The sequence below is a fragment of the Trichosurus vulpecula genome, chromosome 2, assembly GCF_011100635.1.
Source record: "Trichosurus vulpecula isolate mTriVul1 chromosome 2, mTriVul1.pri, whole genome shotgun sequence".
NCBI classification, from domain to species: Eukaryota; Metazoa; Chordata; class Mammalia; order Diprotodontia; family Phalangeridae; genus Trichosurus; species Trichosurus vulpecula.
Genome location: NC_050574.1, coordinates 82,393,734 through 82,411,647, shown reverse-complemented (window position 1 = coordinate 82,411,647; position 17,914 = coordinate 82,393,734).

Below are 17,914 nucleotides of genomic sequence, written 5' to 3'. Positions count from 1 at the left end.
ATGGCTACCAAAAAATCTACTTCATGAGTACAAGCTGGGGAAGGCAGGGTTAGAATGCACTTCTGAAAAGGATCTGGGGGTCTTAGTGGACCACAAGTTCAGCATGAGTTAGCAGTGTGATGTGGCAGACAAAAAAATCTAATGTGATCTTGTGTCCCATTAAGAGAGGAACAGGGAGGTGATGGTCCCACTGTACTCTGCCTTCATCAGACTTCGTTTGTATTCAGTTCTGGGTGCCATGGGTTAAAAACAATATTGATTATCTGGAGAATGTCCAGAACAGGACAACCAGAATGACATATGAGGATTGGTTGAAGAAACTGGGTGTGTTCAGCCTAGAGAATAGAGGCCTCAGATGGGATATGATGGCTCTCTTCCAATATTCACATGGAGGAGAGATCGAACTTGCTGTTTGGCCCCAGAGGTTAGAACCAGAAGCAATGGGTTAAAGTTGAAAAGAAGCCAATTTAAGTCTGATGTCAAGAAAAACTTCCTACCAATTAGAGCTGCCCCAAAGTAGAATGGGCTGCCTGGAGAGGTAGTGGGTTTCCATTCCTTAGAGGTCTTTATACAGAGATTGGATGACAACGTATTGAGTATGTTATAATGAGGTATTCCTTTTGTATGTGGATTAGACTAGATTACCTTTCAAATTCTGCGACTGGCTGCCACAGTGGTTTAGGCCCTCATTATCTCTAGACTGGTCTATTGTGATACTTTCCTAACTGGTTTCCCACTCATTCTTCCCTCTAACAGACCCTCCACAAAATTGCTGAAATAATCTTCCTAATGGAGAGGTCTGATGTCATTCCTTTACTCAAAAGCTTTCCGCCCCTACAGCCTATGCTATATAGTACAAACACCTCAACCTGATGTTCAAGCTTCTCTGCAATGTAGCTCCAACCTGGTTCTCCAGGTATTATCTCATACTACTCCAATTCACATAGCCTGTGGTACAGACCAACTGGAGTATTTCTCTCTCTCTCTCTCTCTCTCTCTCTCTCTCTCTCTCTCTCTCTCACCCCCTCCTCTCTCTCATCTCAGTGTTTTTGTCTATAAGGGACAGCTTCCCCACTTCCACCTTTCTTTGAGCCTCAATTCAAGCGACCTCCTCCATGAAGCATTCCTTGATCCTCACTCTCACTCCAGAAGAGACAATAACCTCTCCCTCCTTAGGTTTCTCATAATACTTTGTCTGGATAGCTTTTCTACACATATCACTTTATCCCTATTATCACAAAGTTATTTGTACACTTGTCCTTTGCCCCACTACATCTGTAATTTCCTTCAGAGTAGGGCCTGTAGAATGGAAAGAGCCCTGGCTCTGGAGACAGAGGACCTGAGTTCAAATCCTGTCTCTACTGCTATCTGTGTGACTTAGGATAAACGACTTAAGTTCTCTGTGCCTCAACCCTATAAAATGAAGGGGTTGGACATGATGCCTCTGAAGTCTTTTCCAGTTCTTAATCTATGATCCTATGAAAGAGGGAAAGGGTAAAGAAAGAGGAGGAGAATAAACATTTATTAATTGCCTCCTATGTGCCAGGCAATGTGCTAAGCACTGTTCAGATGCCATCATTGAAAGGGTCTTTGCCATGGCTATCTTTGTGTCCCCAGCATTAAACATATAGTAGGTGCTTAAAACAATGTTTGTTAAATTGAATGGAATGAAATAGAGAGAACTAGGGTTAAGCTGGCACTTAAATAAATGACAGAGTGCCAAGAAGCCAGACTCCCCAAGGATTGGTGAATTTTTTAATGGTCTGGAGGAAGGAGTGCACAGCAAATTATATGGATGCCACTTAAGTGTGCCAAGCAAGAAGAAATTTTTATATGAAGTAATGCAAAACATATTTCTACATTAGCCATGTTGCAAAAGAAAATACTCTACACACACACACACACACACACACACACACACACACACACACAAGAATAATGTGAAAAAAGAATGTTTGAACCTGCACGAGTTCCTTAATTCTCCTTCTGGAGGTGGATAGCATTTTTCATCATGGATCCTTTGGATTGTCTTGGATCATTGTCTTGATCAGAGTGGCTAAGTCTTTGACAGTTGATCATCATTACACTGTTGCTATTACTGTGTACAATGTTCTGATTCTGCTCACTTCACTCTGCTTCAGTTCATATAAATCTTCCCAGGTTTTTCTGAAACCATTCCCTTGGGTATTTCTTATAGCACAATAGTAATTCCATCACAATCATATAACCACCATTTGTTCAGCCATTTCCCAATTGATGGGCATCCCTTCAATTTCCAATTCTTTGTCACCACGAAAAAGAGCTGCCATAAATATTTTTGTCCAAATAGTTCCTTTCCCATTGAGATGAGAAGATTTTTTTTTTAAAACCAATTGAAATGGACAGTAAGGCTGTTTCATTCCTGGTTCTCTAGCCAGAGCTGAGCAGGTTGGGAAAGGGGATGAGACTTGTATCTGGTCCTCCTTCCACTGTCCTGTATCCTTACTAGCTTACTAGGAAGGAAGGGCACCAATATGACTGTTACTATGGAGTCTAGAGAGAGAACAAGCCTATGTTCAGGTATGGGAAGGAGAGCCCAAGAAAGTGTCTTCTAGGGATGATTTTTTTGAGGGAAAAATCTCTCTCAAAGGCAAGTTTGAGGGTGACTGAAGTTAAAAGAGTACTGGCCATTAGATATAAGGGCCTCATATAGCAGTGCAGCTTTGGAGGAATCTTTTCCACTCTTTAGGCCTCAGTTTCACTATTTGTAAAATGTTGGCTTGACTGCTCTCTGAAGTCCTTGCCAGAGCTAATGTTTTATGGTTCTGTGTGGTGCTGTCAAAGATTTTGGAAAGCTGCATCTCATCTGAACCTTCCTGTTTCTGTTAAGGGCACCATCATTCTCCCAGTTATCCAGGTTCACAATCTTAGAGTCATCCTAAACTCCCCAGTCTTCTCCACACTTTTCCGATGAGTTCCCAAACTCTGCGGCTTCTATGGACACATCAGTATTTGTATCCACCCACTTTCTCTGTTCACACAGTCACCACTCCAGCTCAGGCCCTCATCACCTCTCATCTAGACTATTACAATAATGGTCTTCCTGATAGAAGTCTCTCCCCCTCCAGGCCATCCTCCATACAGCTGCCAAAGTAATTTTTCTAAGTCACAAGACTGAGAAAGTCACTATACTACTCAGTAAGTTACTATACTACTCAGTAAGTTCTGGTGTGCATAGCATAGTGCCTGGCACATTGTAGGTAATTTATAAATATGTCTATATCTATTTATCTCTCTATATTCCTTCCCCTCTCTTCCCTTATTGCCCTTAGGATAAAATAAAAACTCTTTTGTCATTTAAAGCCTTTCATAACCTGGATCCAACTTATCTTTCAAGTTTTATCGCATATTACTTCCCTCCATGCAATCAATGATCCAGCCAAACCAGCCTTTTTGCTGTTCTTCACACACTACATTTTATCTCCCATTTCCTCGCCTTTTTGTAGATTGGCCTATTCCCACCTCACCTTCACTTTTTAGAATTTTAATTTTACTTCAAATTTCTGCTCAAATACCAACTTCTACATTTGGCTTTTCCTGTTTCTCCTAGCTACTGGAGCCTCCCCCAAACTCCCTCCCAAAATAAACCTTTAATTAATTTTGTATATATTTTATTTATACTTGTGTGGGTTCATGTCTCTCCCTTCCCCCCACCCCTACCCAATAGAATATGAGCTCTTTATTTCATTTTTTCTTTTTGTCCCCAACCCCCAATATTTACTTGGCACATAGTAGATGCCTAATAAATGCTGGTTGGTTGGTTGGTTGACAAGTCAAGTCAACAAGTATTTATTAACCTCTTACTATGTTCCAGGCACTGTGCTAAGAAGCTAGAATACAAACATACACACAAACAAAAGCAGTCCCCGACCTCAAAGAGTTTACATCCTACAGGGAAGACAGCATCTAAAGAGAAGCTGAAAAGGGAGTGGGGAAAGAAAGGACCCAGCAAAGGGGCATGGTGGGAAATGAAGAGATGGCTGTCCTGGCCATCCTCCTCAAGTGGAGGTTCTGGGAGGAGTCCTCCACCCTCCAATCAGAGAGAGGCACCCCAGGGGCAGGGGGCACTTCCAAAGTATGAGTTCCAGGACTGAAATGATTTTCTAGGATGAAGAGGTGCCTGAGGATACGATGTAGAGTTCAGCCTTGTGGGAAATGATTGAAACAAAGCAGGGATGATCTCATGATACTGCGACATTTTAAAAGGTTCGAGAGACATAATTTCTGGGTAATTTAATCATTTTATCAATCATGCCAGTATGTTTATTAACAGGATGGTCATTCGGTTATCTCTCTTAGACCAAAGACCCCTCATGGTAGTGGGCTTACAGTTTATATGCTCTTGGAAGAGCAAGTGTTCCTGAGGGTGACAATCGACTATGATTGGTTAACAATTAATGAGAAAATGAATATTACAATGAGAGGCTGGGCTATAATACAATGAGGGTCTTGGGGTAAGTGATGTAGATCACCCAAATCTTGGTCAAAGAAATTTATCAATTTCCGTATCGCCTGTCTGACAAAAGGGAGGATTTATGTTTTCCCAGACCTGTCTGGGGATGATCAGGAATGCACCTATTAGCCTCAACTTAGAATTTTTGATTAGAATCTAAAGCCATAGACTTAGATACTGTTGTTGTCATTTATGAGTTATATCACTGGGGACATAATGGACCTGAGTTTAAATCTCACCTCTGATGTTGACTAGTGATCTGGCCATGAGTAAGTTGCTACTACTTAGCAGAACTAGAAAAAAAAATAATGAAATCCATATGGAGACCAAAAAGGGCCAAGAATCTTAAGGGAAATGATGAAAAAAAAAGTGAGAAGGAAGGGGATCTAACAGTTCCAGACCTCAAATTGTAGTGCACGTCATTACTACAACACAGCAATTAGTAAAAACAATTTGGTTCTGGTTAAAAAATAGAAATATCTGTGAGTGAAACAGGTTAGGGACACCATACGCAAATGCAAAATAAGCCTGGTAGTCTAGTGTTTGACATATACAAAGACCCTCCCTACTGGGATAAGAAGTCCCTATTTGATAATAAAATTAAAGTCTTTACACAAATCCAATAAAGCTAAGATTAAAAGGGGTGAAGAGAACGAGGGAAGGGAATAAACATTTATCAAGCATCTACTAAGTGCCAGGCACTATGCTGTACACATATCTCATTTGATCCTCATATCAACCTTTGGAGGAAGGTGCTATTCTGATTCCCATTTTGCATTGAGGAAACTGAGGCAGACAGAGGTTAAGTGATTTGCCCAGGGTCTCACAGCTAGTAAGTATGTAATTTTAACTGAATTTTAACTCGGGTCTTCCTGACTCCAGGTCCAGCATTCTATCCAACGTACCATCTAGCTGCTTCCAAAAGAGAAATTATTACTTACAGGGAAAAAAATCTTTGGGGCTTGGTTGAGTGCTTTGATGATTTATTCGAGGGTCTTTGGTGACTAGTCATCATATGATACCATTGGTTACTTGGTTGCAGTTGGAATGGCACAGAATAACAAAATATTGCATTTGAGATCATGTCTAGACATGGTGAGGTCCCCCATCAAAAACCCCTAATGAAACGCTTTTTTGGTGTCAAGAAATGCAAGGGAGAATCTGAATTTATATTATTTATATAATTATATATTTAATTATATATTGTATATTTGTATAATATATTATATTTAAATCTGCAGCCTTTTTCCAACCCTATGTTTTTGTTATGTGCTTCAATATGATTTCAAATATACGCTTAAGCAGAGAGCTGGCAGGGTGGAAGTTAAAAACCTAGTTGACCAGTCATGAGGGACTTAACCCTGTAGGGAGGGGTAAGGAGGGCAACTTTGCCAGTAAGCATTTCTGCGTCTTTTTGGTCATATTATTTATGTTTAAAGTCAAACTAGCTTTTTTCTGAAGCCAATACCACACACCTTTGAATGTTTCCTGTTTCTCCACTGTCTCACAGCTGCCGGTATGTTTGTGTGTTTTTTCTGTGCCTGTGTTTGCATGTCTTTCAGAGTCTATGTTAATGCAACTGTGTGCACAAAGCTTAGAAGGAAAAACTTTGCTGGCAAATCTATTTCTCTGTGTCTTGTTAACCACTAGAAAGCTTGCTAAATTCTCAAAAACATCCTTTCTTTCCCTTTATTTTCCTGGATTGTGGCCAGGTTGGGATGTAAGGGTTAGATTAACATTCTTTAGAATTTGTCTTAATCTTATTAAGAGACAAGCAAGCTTGTAAGAAGTTTTAGAAAATCTAATTGTATACTTAGGAGTTTTACAAATTAAAGTGAAGGAAGACTCAATTTAGTTATAACTTGAATTGGTGTGTGTTTTGAACTTAGAAATTTTGCTGTAAATTATATGACTGCTACCCATTTTTATAATAGATTACATATTTGAATCTTAAGAATTGTCTTGCTTCTTATCAATACAAGAGAAGCCTGTTTAAGAAAGCAACTTGAAATGCTTTGTGTTACTTCTATGAATAATATACTAGAACCTAATTATTATTTGAATAGATCAAGTTTCTGTAAGCTGTTAAAGTTTTTATAACTGCTAGGAACCACTTAATGTGTTTTTTGGTGACTCCATCTTTTAAGGAATACCTGAATTGTAACAAATCAAGAGAAAGAATTATAGTGTGAGAGGCAGAGCCAAGATGGCAGAGTAAAGGCAGCTCTCCCCCAAACCCCTTCAAATACTTTTTAAAAAATGCATCTAAACAAATTCTAGAGCAGCAGAACTCACAAAAAGATGGGAGTGAAACAAATTTCCAGGCCAAGACAACTTGGAAGCTCTGCAGGAAAGGTCCGTTTCACCAGTTGAAGAGAAAAGCACAGTCCAGCACAGGGCACCAGCAAACCAGGAGTAGGCCTCAGGAGTGACTGAATCAGCAGCAGTAGCAGTGGCAGCAGCAGCTACTTCTGGCACTCTCAGCCCACAGACAGTAACAGAGTCAAACAGCTGGTCAGAAGGAGATCACAAGGGTCTTTTTGCTTTCATTCAAGCAAGATTCTGTTGCTTTTCCCATACTCTGATCCAGGTCCCAGTCCTGGGTGGCAGTCCCAGGGAGAGAAGGAGCACTACCATAGCAGAGCTTAGGGCCACAGTGGAGGGGAGACCCTCCTCATGGTTGCAGGGCAGAAAAGAGTGCTTGTGGTCACTGACGGACCAGAGCACAGGCCAGGAGAGTAGTAAATACCTCTCCTTAGATCATACCTGCTTAGAAGAACTGAAAATTTACAGGTCCCTAGAAGTATCTCTGAAAAGAGCTGCACAAAACCCATGAAACATGGGACAGTACACCCTCCACACTGGAAGCAAAGTCTTACCTTAACAGAGAGCTAAAAAGTCAAGTAATTAGCTGGGAAAATGACCAAACAGCAGAAAAAAAATCAGACTATAGAATCTTACTTTGGTGACAAGGAAGATCAAAACACACACTCAAAAGAAGTCAACAAAGTCAAAGCTCCTACACCCAAAGCCTTCAAGAAAAATATTGGTCTCAGAGCATGGAAGAGCTCAAAAAAGATTTGGAAAATCAAGTAAGAGAGGTAGAGGAAAAATTGGGAAGACAAATGAGAGTGATGCAAGAAAACAATGAAAAACACATCAACAGCTTAGTAAAGGAGACACAAAAAGATACTTAAGAAAATAACACCTTAAAAAACAGACTAGGCCAAATGGTAAAAGAACTCCAAAAATCCCATGAGATGAAGAATGCCTTAAAAAGCAGAATTGGCCAAATGGAAAAGGAGGTCCAAAAGACCACTGAAGAAAATAATTCCTTAAAAATTAGAATAGAGAAAAAGGAAGCTAATAACTTTATGAGAAATCAAGAAATAGTACAACATAACCAAAAGAATGAAAAATAGAAAACAATGGGAAATATCTCATTGGAAAAACAGCTGACCTGGAAAATAGATCCAAGACATATAATCTAAAAATTATTGGACTACCTGAAAGCCATGATCAAAAAAAGAGCCTAGATATCATCTTTCAAGAAATTATCAAGGAAAACTGTCCTTATATTCTGGAACCAGAGGGTAAAATAGAAATTTTAAAAATCCACTGATAACTCCTGTAAGAGATCCCCAAATGAAAACTCCCAGGAATACTATAGCCAAATTCCAGAGTTCCCAGGTCAGGGGGAAAATATTGCAAGCAGCCAGAAAGAAACAAATCAAGTATGGTGGAACCACAGTCAGGATAACACAAGATTTAGCAACTTCTACATTAAAAGATCAGAGGGCTTGAAATATCTGGAAGGCAAAGGAGCTAGTATTACAACCAAGAATCACTTAGCCAGCAAAACTGAGTATAATATACTAGGGGACAAAATGGATATTCAATGAGATTGAGAACTTTCAAGTATTCTCGATGAAAAGACCAGAGCTGAACAGAAAATTTGCCTTTCAAATACAAAACTCGAGAGAAGCATAAGAAAGGTAAGCAGGAAAGGGAAATCATAAAGGACTTAATAAGCTTAAGCTGTTTACATTCCTTTAAGCGAAGATATTATTTGTAATTCATAAGACATTTCTCATTATTAAGATAGTTAGAAAGAGTATATATAGACAGATGGTACAGGTGTGAGTTGAATATGAGGGGATGCTATCTAAAAAAATAAAATTAAGGGGTGAGAGAGGAATGTATTGGAAGAAAGAGAAAGGGAAAAGAGTAAATTATCTCACATAAAAGAGTCAAGAAAAAGCTTTTACAGTGGAGGGGAAGAGAGGGGAGATGAGGGGGAGTGAGTAAACCTTACTCTCATTGGAAATGACTCAAAGAAGGGATAACATACTTGCTCAATTGGGTATAGAAATCTATCTTACCAGACAGGAAAGTAGGAGGGGAAAGGGATAAGAGAAGGAGGGCGGGGTGTGATAGAAGGGAGGGCAGATTGGGAGTCAGAAACAAAACTCTTTTGAGGAGGGACAGGGTGAAAGGAGAGAGAGAATAGAATAAATGAGGGAGGAGGGATAAGATGGAGGGAAATACAATTAGCAGAAACTGTGAAAAAAAATTTTAAGGCAAGTTTCTCTGATCAAGGCCTCATTTCTCAAACATATAGAGAACTGAGTCAAATTTATTAAAATAAGAGCCATTCCTCAATTAACAAATGATCAAAAGATATGATCAGTTTTCAGATGAAGTAATCAAGGCTATCTATAGGCATATAAAAAAATACTCTAACTCACTATTGATCAGAGATAAGCAAATTAAAACAATTCTGAGGTACTACCTCATACTTATTAGAGTCGCTAATAGGACAGAAAAGGTAAATGACAAATATTGGAGGGAATCTGGGAAAAATGAGACATTAATGTACTGTTGGTGGAATTGTAAACTGATTCAACCATTCTGTAGAGCAATCTGGAACTATGCCCAAAGGGTATAAAACTATGCATACCCTTTGATCTAGCAATACCACTACTAGGTCTGTATCCCAAAAGAGATAGAAAACAGAAAGAAAAATGAGTTATATGTACAAAAATATTTATAGCAGCTCATTTCTGGGGGCAAAGAATTAAAAATTGAGGGGAAGCCCATCAATTGGGGAATGGCTGACCAAGTGGTATGTAATTATGATGGAATACTATTGTACTGTAAGAAATGATGAACAGGCTGCTCTCAGAACAACCTGGAAAGACTTGCATGGGCTGATGAAGATGAAACATATTGTGTACAAAGTAATGGCAATATTGTAAGATGATCAGCTATGAATGACAGCTATTCCCAGCATACAACACACAATCCAAGACAACTCGGAAGGACTTGTGATGAAAAATGCTATCCTTCCCCAGAAAAAGAACTGATGGTGTCTGATTACAGATTGAAGCATACTTTTTTTTTTTACTTTATTTTTCTTGAGGGTTGGGGTTTTTGTTTTGTCTGTGTTTTCTTTCACAACATGACTATTATAGATGTGTTTTACATGACTACACTTGTATAACCTTTATAGATCTGCTTGCCTTCTCGATGGGGTGGGGAGAGAGGGAGGGAAGGAGAGAATTTGGAACTCAAAGTTTTAAAACAAATGTTGAAAATTGTTTTTACATGTAATTGGAGAAAAATTTAAAAAAAATACTAAAAAAAAAAAAGAATTATAATATGATAGACAAGTTAGTGAAAAAGGTCACCTGAATCAAAATTACCTATACATCTGGGAAAGTAAGGTTTTTAATAAGTCAATGGGTTTAACAACAATATGTGCTAAGATTATAAAGGAAATATTCAGTGGAGTGAACATAGTCTGGGATATGGTTGAAATGTAGGATTTGAGCAAGAAAAGGAAAGTTGTGTATTCTGAGTAAAGGATTTTGGAGATCTGGAAAGAGAAAAATAAGAATTTTATTTTTATGTATTATATTATTATTTATTTATATTTTATTGGAAACTATAGTAATAAAAAATTGCAGCTTGATTTGGAAATCAATAGAGAAAAGTTATAGAGGGTTAGTGGTAAAGTGATAAACAATGGGTTCTTTCTATTATAGAGCCCAGCTTTGAACTAAATTGCAATATGCTCTTAAGTGTGATAATTGGGGTAGATTTAAATCTAGTATCAAACTGCCACTTTTAAAATTTTGGCAGTGAATTGGCTGGAAATAGTGGACCCCAGAATGTGAAATGCTTGGAATAAATAGCCCTTGTGTAAAATATAAAACTCAATATTTGAAACTATAAACTGAGACTCTGTGTGGTACCATTTGGAAAATAGATCCAGATGTAATTGAATTTATTTTGGTCTCATTTTAAGTGAAATGTGTTTCTCCTAATAAGACGATAAGTCAGAATTTATTGTACTATTTGGCATTAAAACAAATTGGGAAAATGCATTGATCTGAAAATTTGTTCCCTGAGTTATTTTAAGTCAATTTACTTCAGTTTACTGGTCTGTAATATAGATAAAGATAATATCTCACATTGATTTGATAATTCATTGTATTAAGACTATTGGTAAAATGGTAAATTCCTTTTAAATCAGTACTGTTTTGCATTGTAGATTCAATTGTTAAAAGATTGATGTTAAATATTTGAAACTGTTCATTTAGAAATTCATTAGATATTTATAAAAAAATTTTTTTTACTGTGAACATTGGTCATTCTGTTTAGTTCTTATATTGTGCAAATTAAGAATCATTGCATACATATGATATATCATTTTTCCCTCTGGATCAGGGCAATTTTCTTTGATAATTTCTTGAAAGACACTGTCCAGGCTTTTTTTATTTAATCATGGCTTTCGGGTAGTCCAATGATTCTTATATTTTTTCTCCTAGATATATTTTCTAGGTCAGTTGTTTTTCCAGTGAGAAATTTCACATTTTCTTCCATTTTTTTTACATTTTTGATTTTGCTTTATCATATCTTGATGTCTCATAGAGTAATTAGTTTCCACTCATTCAATTCTAATTTTTAAGAAATTACTTTTGAGGGGCAGCTAGGTGGCACAGTAAGTAGAGCACTAGCCCTGGAGTCAGGGGGACCTGAGTTCAAATCCAGCCTCAGACACTTGACACACTTACTATCTGTGTGACCTTGGGCAAGTCACTTAACCCCAATTGCCCTGCCTTCCCCCCTCCAAAAAGAAAAAAGATGTCTCAATGACCCTCTTCTGGTGTGAGGTTTAGCTGTTGGCCTGCTCTGGGAGTGGAGCCTTGCTGCTAGGTTGCTATGGTAACAGAGTCTGTCTGGTGGCTAGCCCTGGAGGAGGGATCTTGTTACTTGTCTGCCCTGGGGGGTGGGACCCTGCTGCTGGGTTGCTATGGAAACAGAGTCTCTCTGTTGGTAGGCTCCAGGGATGGGGTCTTGCTGTTGGCCAGCCCTGGGGCAGGGCTTCACTACTACTGGTCAGTAATACAGTCGAGGTCTTGCTGGTGGCTTGTGCTGAGGTCACTAGGGTGGGACCTTGATGTGCTGCACAGGCTGCTCACTTGTTTAGGGGGCTGCTGGTTTGCAGGAGGGTGGGGCTTCACTGGTGGATTGCCCCAGGCTTGGAGCTTTGCTTCAGGCCCCCTACTGTGAGGCTGGCTGCTGCTGCTGCTGCTGCTCCTGCTCTTGGACTTCACTCCCCTACCGCCCCAGTGAGGCCTTTCCTGCCAGGCTAATAAGCTGCTTCCCTGCTCCTAGATCAATTCTGAGGTGGTTTCCTAGTTGTTTGGAGGGAAATTTGGGAGGACTTCAGAGGGTTCCTTCCTCATTCTGTCATCTTGGCACTGGAAGTCTGTCAGTTATTTTTCCAATGAGATCGCTCATATTTTCTTCATTTTTTTCATTCTTTTGATTGTGCTTGATTGTTTCTTGATGTCTCATAGAGTCATTAGCTTCCACTTGCCAAATTCTAATTTTTAAGGAATTATTTTTCTTTAGTTGCTTTTGTACCTCCTTTTCCATTTGCCCAATTCTACTTTTTAAGGAGTTGTTTTCTTCAGTGAATTTTTCTACATATTTTTCCATTTTGTTGTGCTTTCTTTACCAAGCTGTTGACTCCTTTTTCATGATTCTCTTGTATCACTCTCATTTCCTTTCCTAATTTTTCTTCTGCCTGTCTTATTTGATTTTTAAAATCCTTTTTTTCTTGTAATCTTTTTAAGCCTGAGACCAATTCATGTTTTCCTTTGAAGCTTCACATGAAGGCATTTTAACATTACTGTCCTCTTCTGAGTTTGTGTTTTGATCTTCCCTATCACCACAATAATATTCTATGGTCAGGTTCTTTTTGTTTGTTTGTTTTTTGCTCATTTTCCCAACCTATTTTACAACTTTTCAGATTGAGCTGTGCTCCTAATGAAGAGGGATCATTGTCCCTAACTTCTTATGCTGGGGGCCTGGGGCCTGGCTGCTGACTTGCTGTGCTGGGGGTTTGAGGCCTCACCACTCACTTGCTGTGTTGTTGGCTGCTGCAGGGCATCATTGCTGACCCGTACTGAGGCTTAGGGCCTCCTACTGCCTTACCGGGACACATCCTGCTGCTGGTTTACCCACACTGGACTATACTCCCCTTTTTACTCGAGTGAGATAGACTCTCCCTGCTGACCTTCTAAGTTGTCTTGGGAGGGAAAATTGTTTCACACTTTTTGTTGGCTGTGCCATTCCAGAATTCATTTTAAGTCATTATTTTATAGTTATTTGGAGGTGATTTTGGGAGAAGTCAAATTCCTGCCTTATTCTGCCATTGTCACTCTACCCCTTCTCTTTAGTTTTGTTTTAAAGAAAAGAATTTTAGTGTAATCAGTTTTCTTAGTGGAAAATAACTTCTGTAATATTTTGTGTTACCAATGGAAAAGTCAGTTTTATGTGAGTTTATTATTTAATTTGAAATTAACAATTGTGTATTGAGCATGTCTTGAAGTATAAACATATTTTATTATAAACAACTTATTTGATGTGCACTGTTTTGAGATTGATTACTCAATGTATGTATACATCCCATCCCAGGACTTTTTGCTACAATTGAAGGTAACTTGGCAACTTTTAAGTGAATTCATTTGTGTATTAGAGGTCATCTTCTTTTAAAAGTGTTTTGTTACTTATATTATAGGAGGATTAGATCCCTATCAGTCTCTACTCCTTCTAAGGGGAGTATAAATTAATCAGAATTAATCAATTCAATGTAATTGTAATTGGGATTAAATGGAGTTCTAAAAAATTTGAGTAAAAGTTTTGAGAAAACAACAAGGTCAAATGAATGTGTGTGTGTGTGTGTGTGTGTGTGTGTGTGTGGGTGTGTGTGTGTGTGTGTGTGTGTGTGAGAGAGAGAGAGAGAGAGAGAGAGAGAGAGAGATTTTAAAAGTCCCTGAAATTTGAAAGCTATCTTTTGTGTTATTCTAAATGTCTCTTTGGTAAATATTAAATCTTTAGCCAGAAAGATTCATTTTCTTTTTTGATGTTTTATTATTCCCCCAATTATACATTAAAACAATTTTTTACATTTAAAACATTTTTGAGTTTTAAATTTCACCCCTTTCACTTCACCCCGCTACCTGAGATATTAAGCAATCAAATATCAATTAGACATGTGCAATCACATAAAACATTTCCATGTTAGTCATTTTATACAAGAAGGCTTGAACAAAAGAAAAGAAGGAAGGAAGAAAGAAAGAAAGGAAGGAAGGAAGAAAGAAGAAAGAAAGAAAGAAAGAAAGAAAGAAAGAAAGAAAGAAAGAAAGAAAGAAAGAAAGAAAGAAAGAAAGAAAGAAAGAAAGAAAGAAAGAAAGAAAGAAAGGAAGAAAGAAAGAAAGGAAGAGAAAGAAAGAGAGAAAGAAAGAACAAAGAAACAAAGAAAGAAGGAAAGAAACAAAGAAACAAAGGAGGGAGAGAAGGAGGGAGGGAGGTAAGAAGAAAGGAGGGAGGAAGGAAGGAAGGAAGGAAGGAAGGAAGGAAGGAAGAAAGGAAGGGAAAAATAGTATGCTTCAGTCTATATTCAGACAGTATCAGTTCTTTCCCTGGAGGTAGATAGCATTGCTGAGAAAAGTCATTCACAGTTCTGCATCATACAATATTGCCACTATGGTGTAAAACATTCTCCTGGTTCTGCTCACTTCACTTTGCATCAGTCCATGTAAGTCCAAGTTTTTCTAAAATCATCCTGTTCATCATTTCTTACAACACAGCAGTAAGTATTCCGTCACAATCATATACCACATGTTGTTCAGCCATTCCCCAATTGATGGATTTCCAACCTTTAGCCACTTATATATAAAAAGAACTGCTATAAATATTTTTTGTACAAATAGGAGAAGAACTCATTTCAAGTCAGGGACTCACAGATTTTTAAGATTCTTCAGCCTATTGATGGCAATATCTAGCAAGTACAGAATTTAATAGAAGACAGAAAGAGCAAAGGTTATTTAAAAAGTACAATTCTCTTAAGTATCGAGTGAACTATGGTTTCTTAATTTAATGTTTTTATTATGGTTCTGTTGTTAATAAAATCAGAACCACAAGGCTTGAACTAATTATCACCATGTGACCTAGTTATTGGAGAAGTAATGTTTAAGAGGTTGTACTAAATAGTGTTGAGATCTGTTTTGTAAAAGATTTTAGCAAGAACATCTGGGGATCTACAAGTGATATGGAACCAGTGAAGTAAATCTACTAAAAGAGGAGTTCACATAAGAACTTCCCTGAAGAAAGATATTTCCTGAAGATGAGACAGCTACAAAGGATATCTGAGACTCAAGATAAAATGTGTTAGTTAAATGGGCATTAGGGGTGGATCACTTCCAACCCATCACCCCTTGGTAGAAAGACCTGACTTTTGGCATTTCTGCCTCAGAGGTTTCTTTCCATGGCAAGGTTGAGTTTGATCCCTCCACCCTTGGGGGCTCTTTTGGCCTCAAGAATATTATCCATCCCCTTTTTTTCAGGGACGCCTAGCTTTTCTTGTGTAGCTTTTCTTTTTCTTGTATCAATTTCACATTGCAGTTTCTATATTTTGTGATTTCAGTACATCATGGGTCTGCATATAAAAATTAAATGGGAGTTTTGTAAAGATCACACATGAAAGCCAACAGATGACACAGAAAAGGTTTAGAAATAATTTCTTTTTTAAAGTTAAAATAACAGAAATTTTACAAGAAGGTATTGTAAACACCCTATAAAAGAAAAAGGAAAAAATAATTGAACTTCTTCCCTGGTATGAAGAGAGGGTCAAAAATTTTTATGTGGATTTTCCAGATTACAGGATGCTATACCCCTAACCCCCATGATGTTGAAGGGATAACTGTCAGTACCTTACTCCTCTTTTTGGGAATTAAGTATTGCCTACATGTGCCTTCTTATATTGGAGTTACTGACACTGTCATGGCTCATAGCACCTAGAAATGACCCAAAGCCTAATGTTGTTGGTGGGGAGGACTCTTGGTCCTCTTTGAACAAAAGCAGTGGGGGGAGGAGGGGAATGTCAATCCCTGGGAAACTCTGGAACTCCTACCCTGTTCTGATGAGCAATTTCTAACCATGCCCTATCCCCAAGGTAAACTCCTCAGAATCTCTGCTGTGGCAACAATTTCTAATTGCTCCTGTTTCCAGAGTGTTCCAAGGACATTGCTGCAGCCCCTCTCTTCCTGCAGTTTGGCTATTCTGATGACTACACAGGTGACCTTGGCTTAGGGTATCATCCTTATACTAGGTTAGAAGTGCTTAAACCAATCCTGTGGTTTTTCTAGGAAAGTGCTATCACCCTGCAAGAAATAACTTGTGAACTGCTACTCCATCTATCTATTTAGCTGCCCTTCCCCACTTTCTAAGTGTATATGACCTCTGTTTTCAAATCCCCTCAATGAACTCCCCTGTCTGAATAGGATAATGTTGTTCCTGATTGTAATTCCTTGACCCTGAATAAATGCCTTACTTTATTTATTGATCACTTTGCTGATCTGGTTTTTATACAGGCTCGATAAGAGCTACGTAGAATTATCGGACCACTTCTTCTCAGCAAACAAATCACTATACCCTTTAAGAATGTGCAACGTGGGCTTCTCTGGGAATTCCTAGTTCACCTCTAACATGGAGGAGTCCTCAAGGGGCCTTTGGAGCATGTCCAGAATGCCCAACATGGAGGCCTGTGTGTTCCCTACCACATGAGTGGGAGTTATCTCCTTAGACTAGCTGCCAGCCTTAAACTGGCGAGCCTGACTTGGTCACCTTTCCCTTCCTGCTGTTCTTTTCCATCATTCTTTCCTGTGTACTCCTTCCTGCTGTGATCTTTTAGCCACTCTTTCTGCAGAAAGTGAAGATCCTAGTTCACATATGGTATGGGCACCATGAACTGAATCAAAGAGAGGGAAAGGAACTTTTCCTTCTGTCCTTTTTTCATCTTGGTTCCAAGAAACAGTCCTAGGGGTGTTTGTTTCTCTTCTATGATGTTTGTCCTCCTTAGTTTTAGTGCCAGAGATGATCCCTATGGGAATGGGAAGGTGGAGCCATGGTGACTATGGAACCAGGATTCCAGGAGGGAAGACACTGTCAGACGGAAGCCTTGAGAAGTCAAGAGTACCTGTGGCTTGAGCCTGAGGCAGAGTTTGGACTTGGAACTGGGACTTTGCCCTATAGGGACCAAGCTCAACTATGAATCTAATCTTCTTCCCTTCCCCAGAGATTGAGGTGAGAGGAGAGAGGGGCATTAAGCCCCATAGGCTTGGATTAAGTTTATGTTTGTTATTATGTCTTTTGAAGTAAATATTCCTTTGTAAATGGGAATCTGGTTGTTAGTGGCTAAATGGAACTGGGATGCAAAGGGACTACCCTGTACAATTACAGTAACAACATTGTTGGGGGAGGGATTTATTTGCAGAGAGCATAGATACCCCCCAGATCCTCTCAAACAGAGGTTCCCAAATTTATTTGGCCTGCTGACCCCATTTCAAAAAAAATTACTCAGTGCTCCCCAGAAATCTATTTTCTTTAACCCTTTAATTTTTTTTTGAAATTTGCATTGTTTCAAAAATATATACCATTTTTAATGACATCTTAAATTTAATAATGTTTTCAAATTTTGGGGGGGATTTTGCTGCATTGAAATTTTGATGATGCAATATTGCAACATAAAACCATATAGTATTGTATTGTAAACAAGTCATTACATGCACGTATTCTTGCCAGTGTATGCTGGACTTCCCCACAAGGCACTACACACTTCCCTGCCCACACTTGCTTGTTAAGACCTGTCAGCAGACTTGACCACTGATTCATTATACCTTGCATTTTGTGTGTTTATTTGGAAAACAATGTAATCACTAGGACTTTAACTTATACAACAGATCAAACATACAAATGGTTTTTTAAAATTTTCTCCTCTTCTCTTCTTTCCTTATGCTTCCACCTCCCTTTTATTTTTATTCAATGCCCCCCCAACTGCACCTGAAG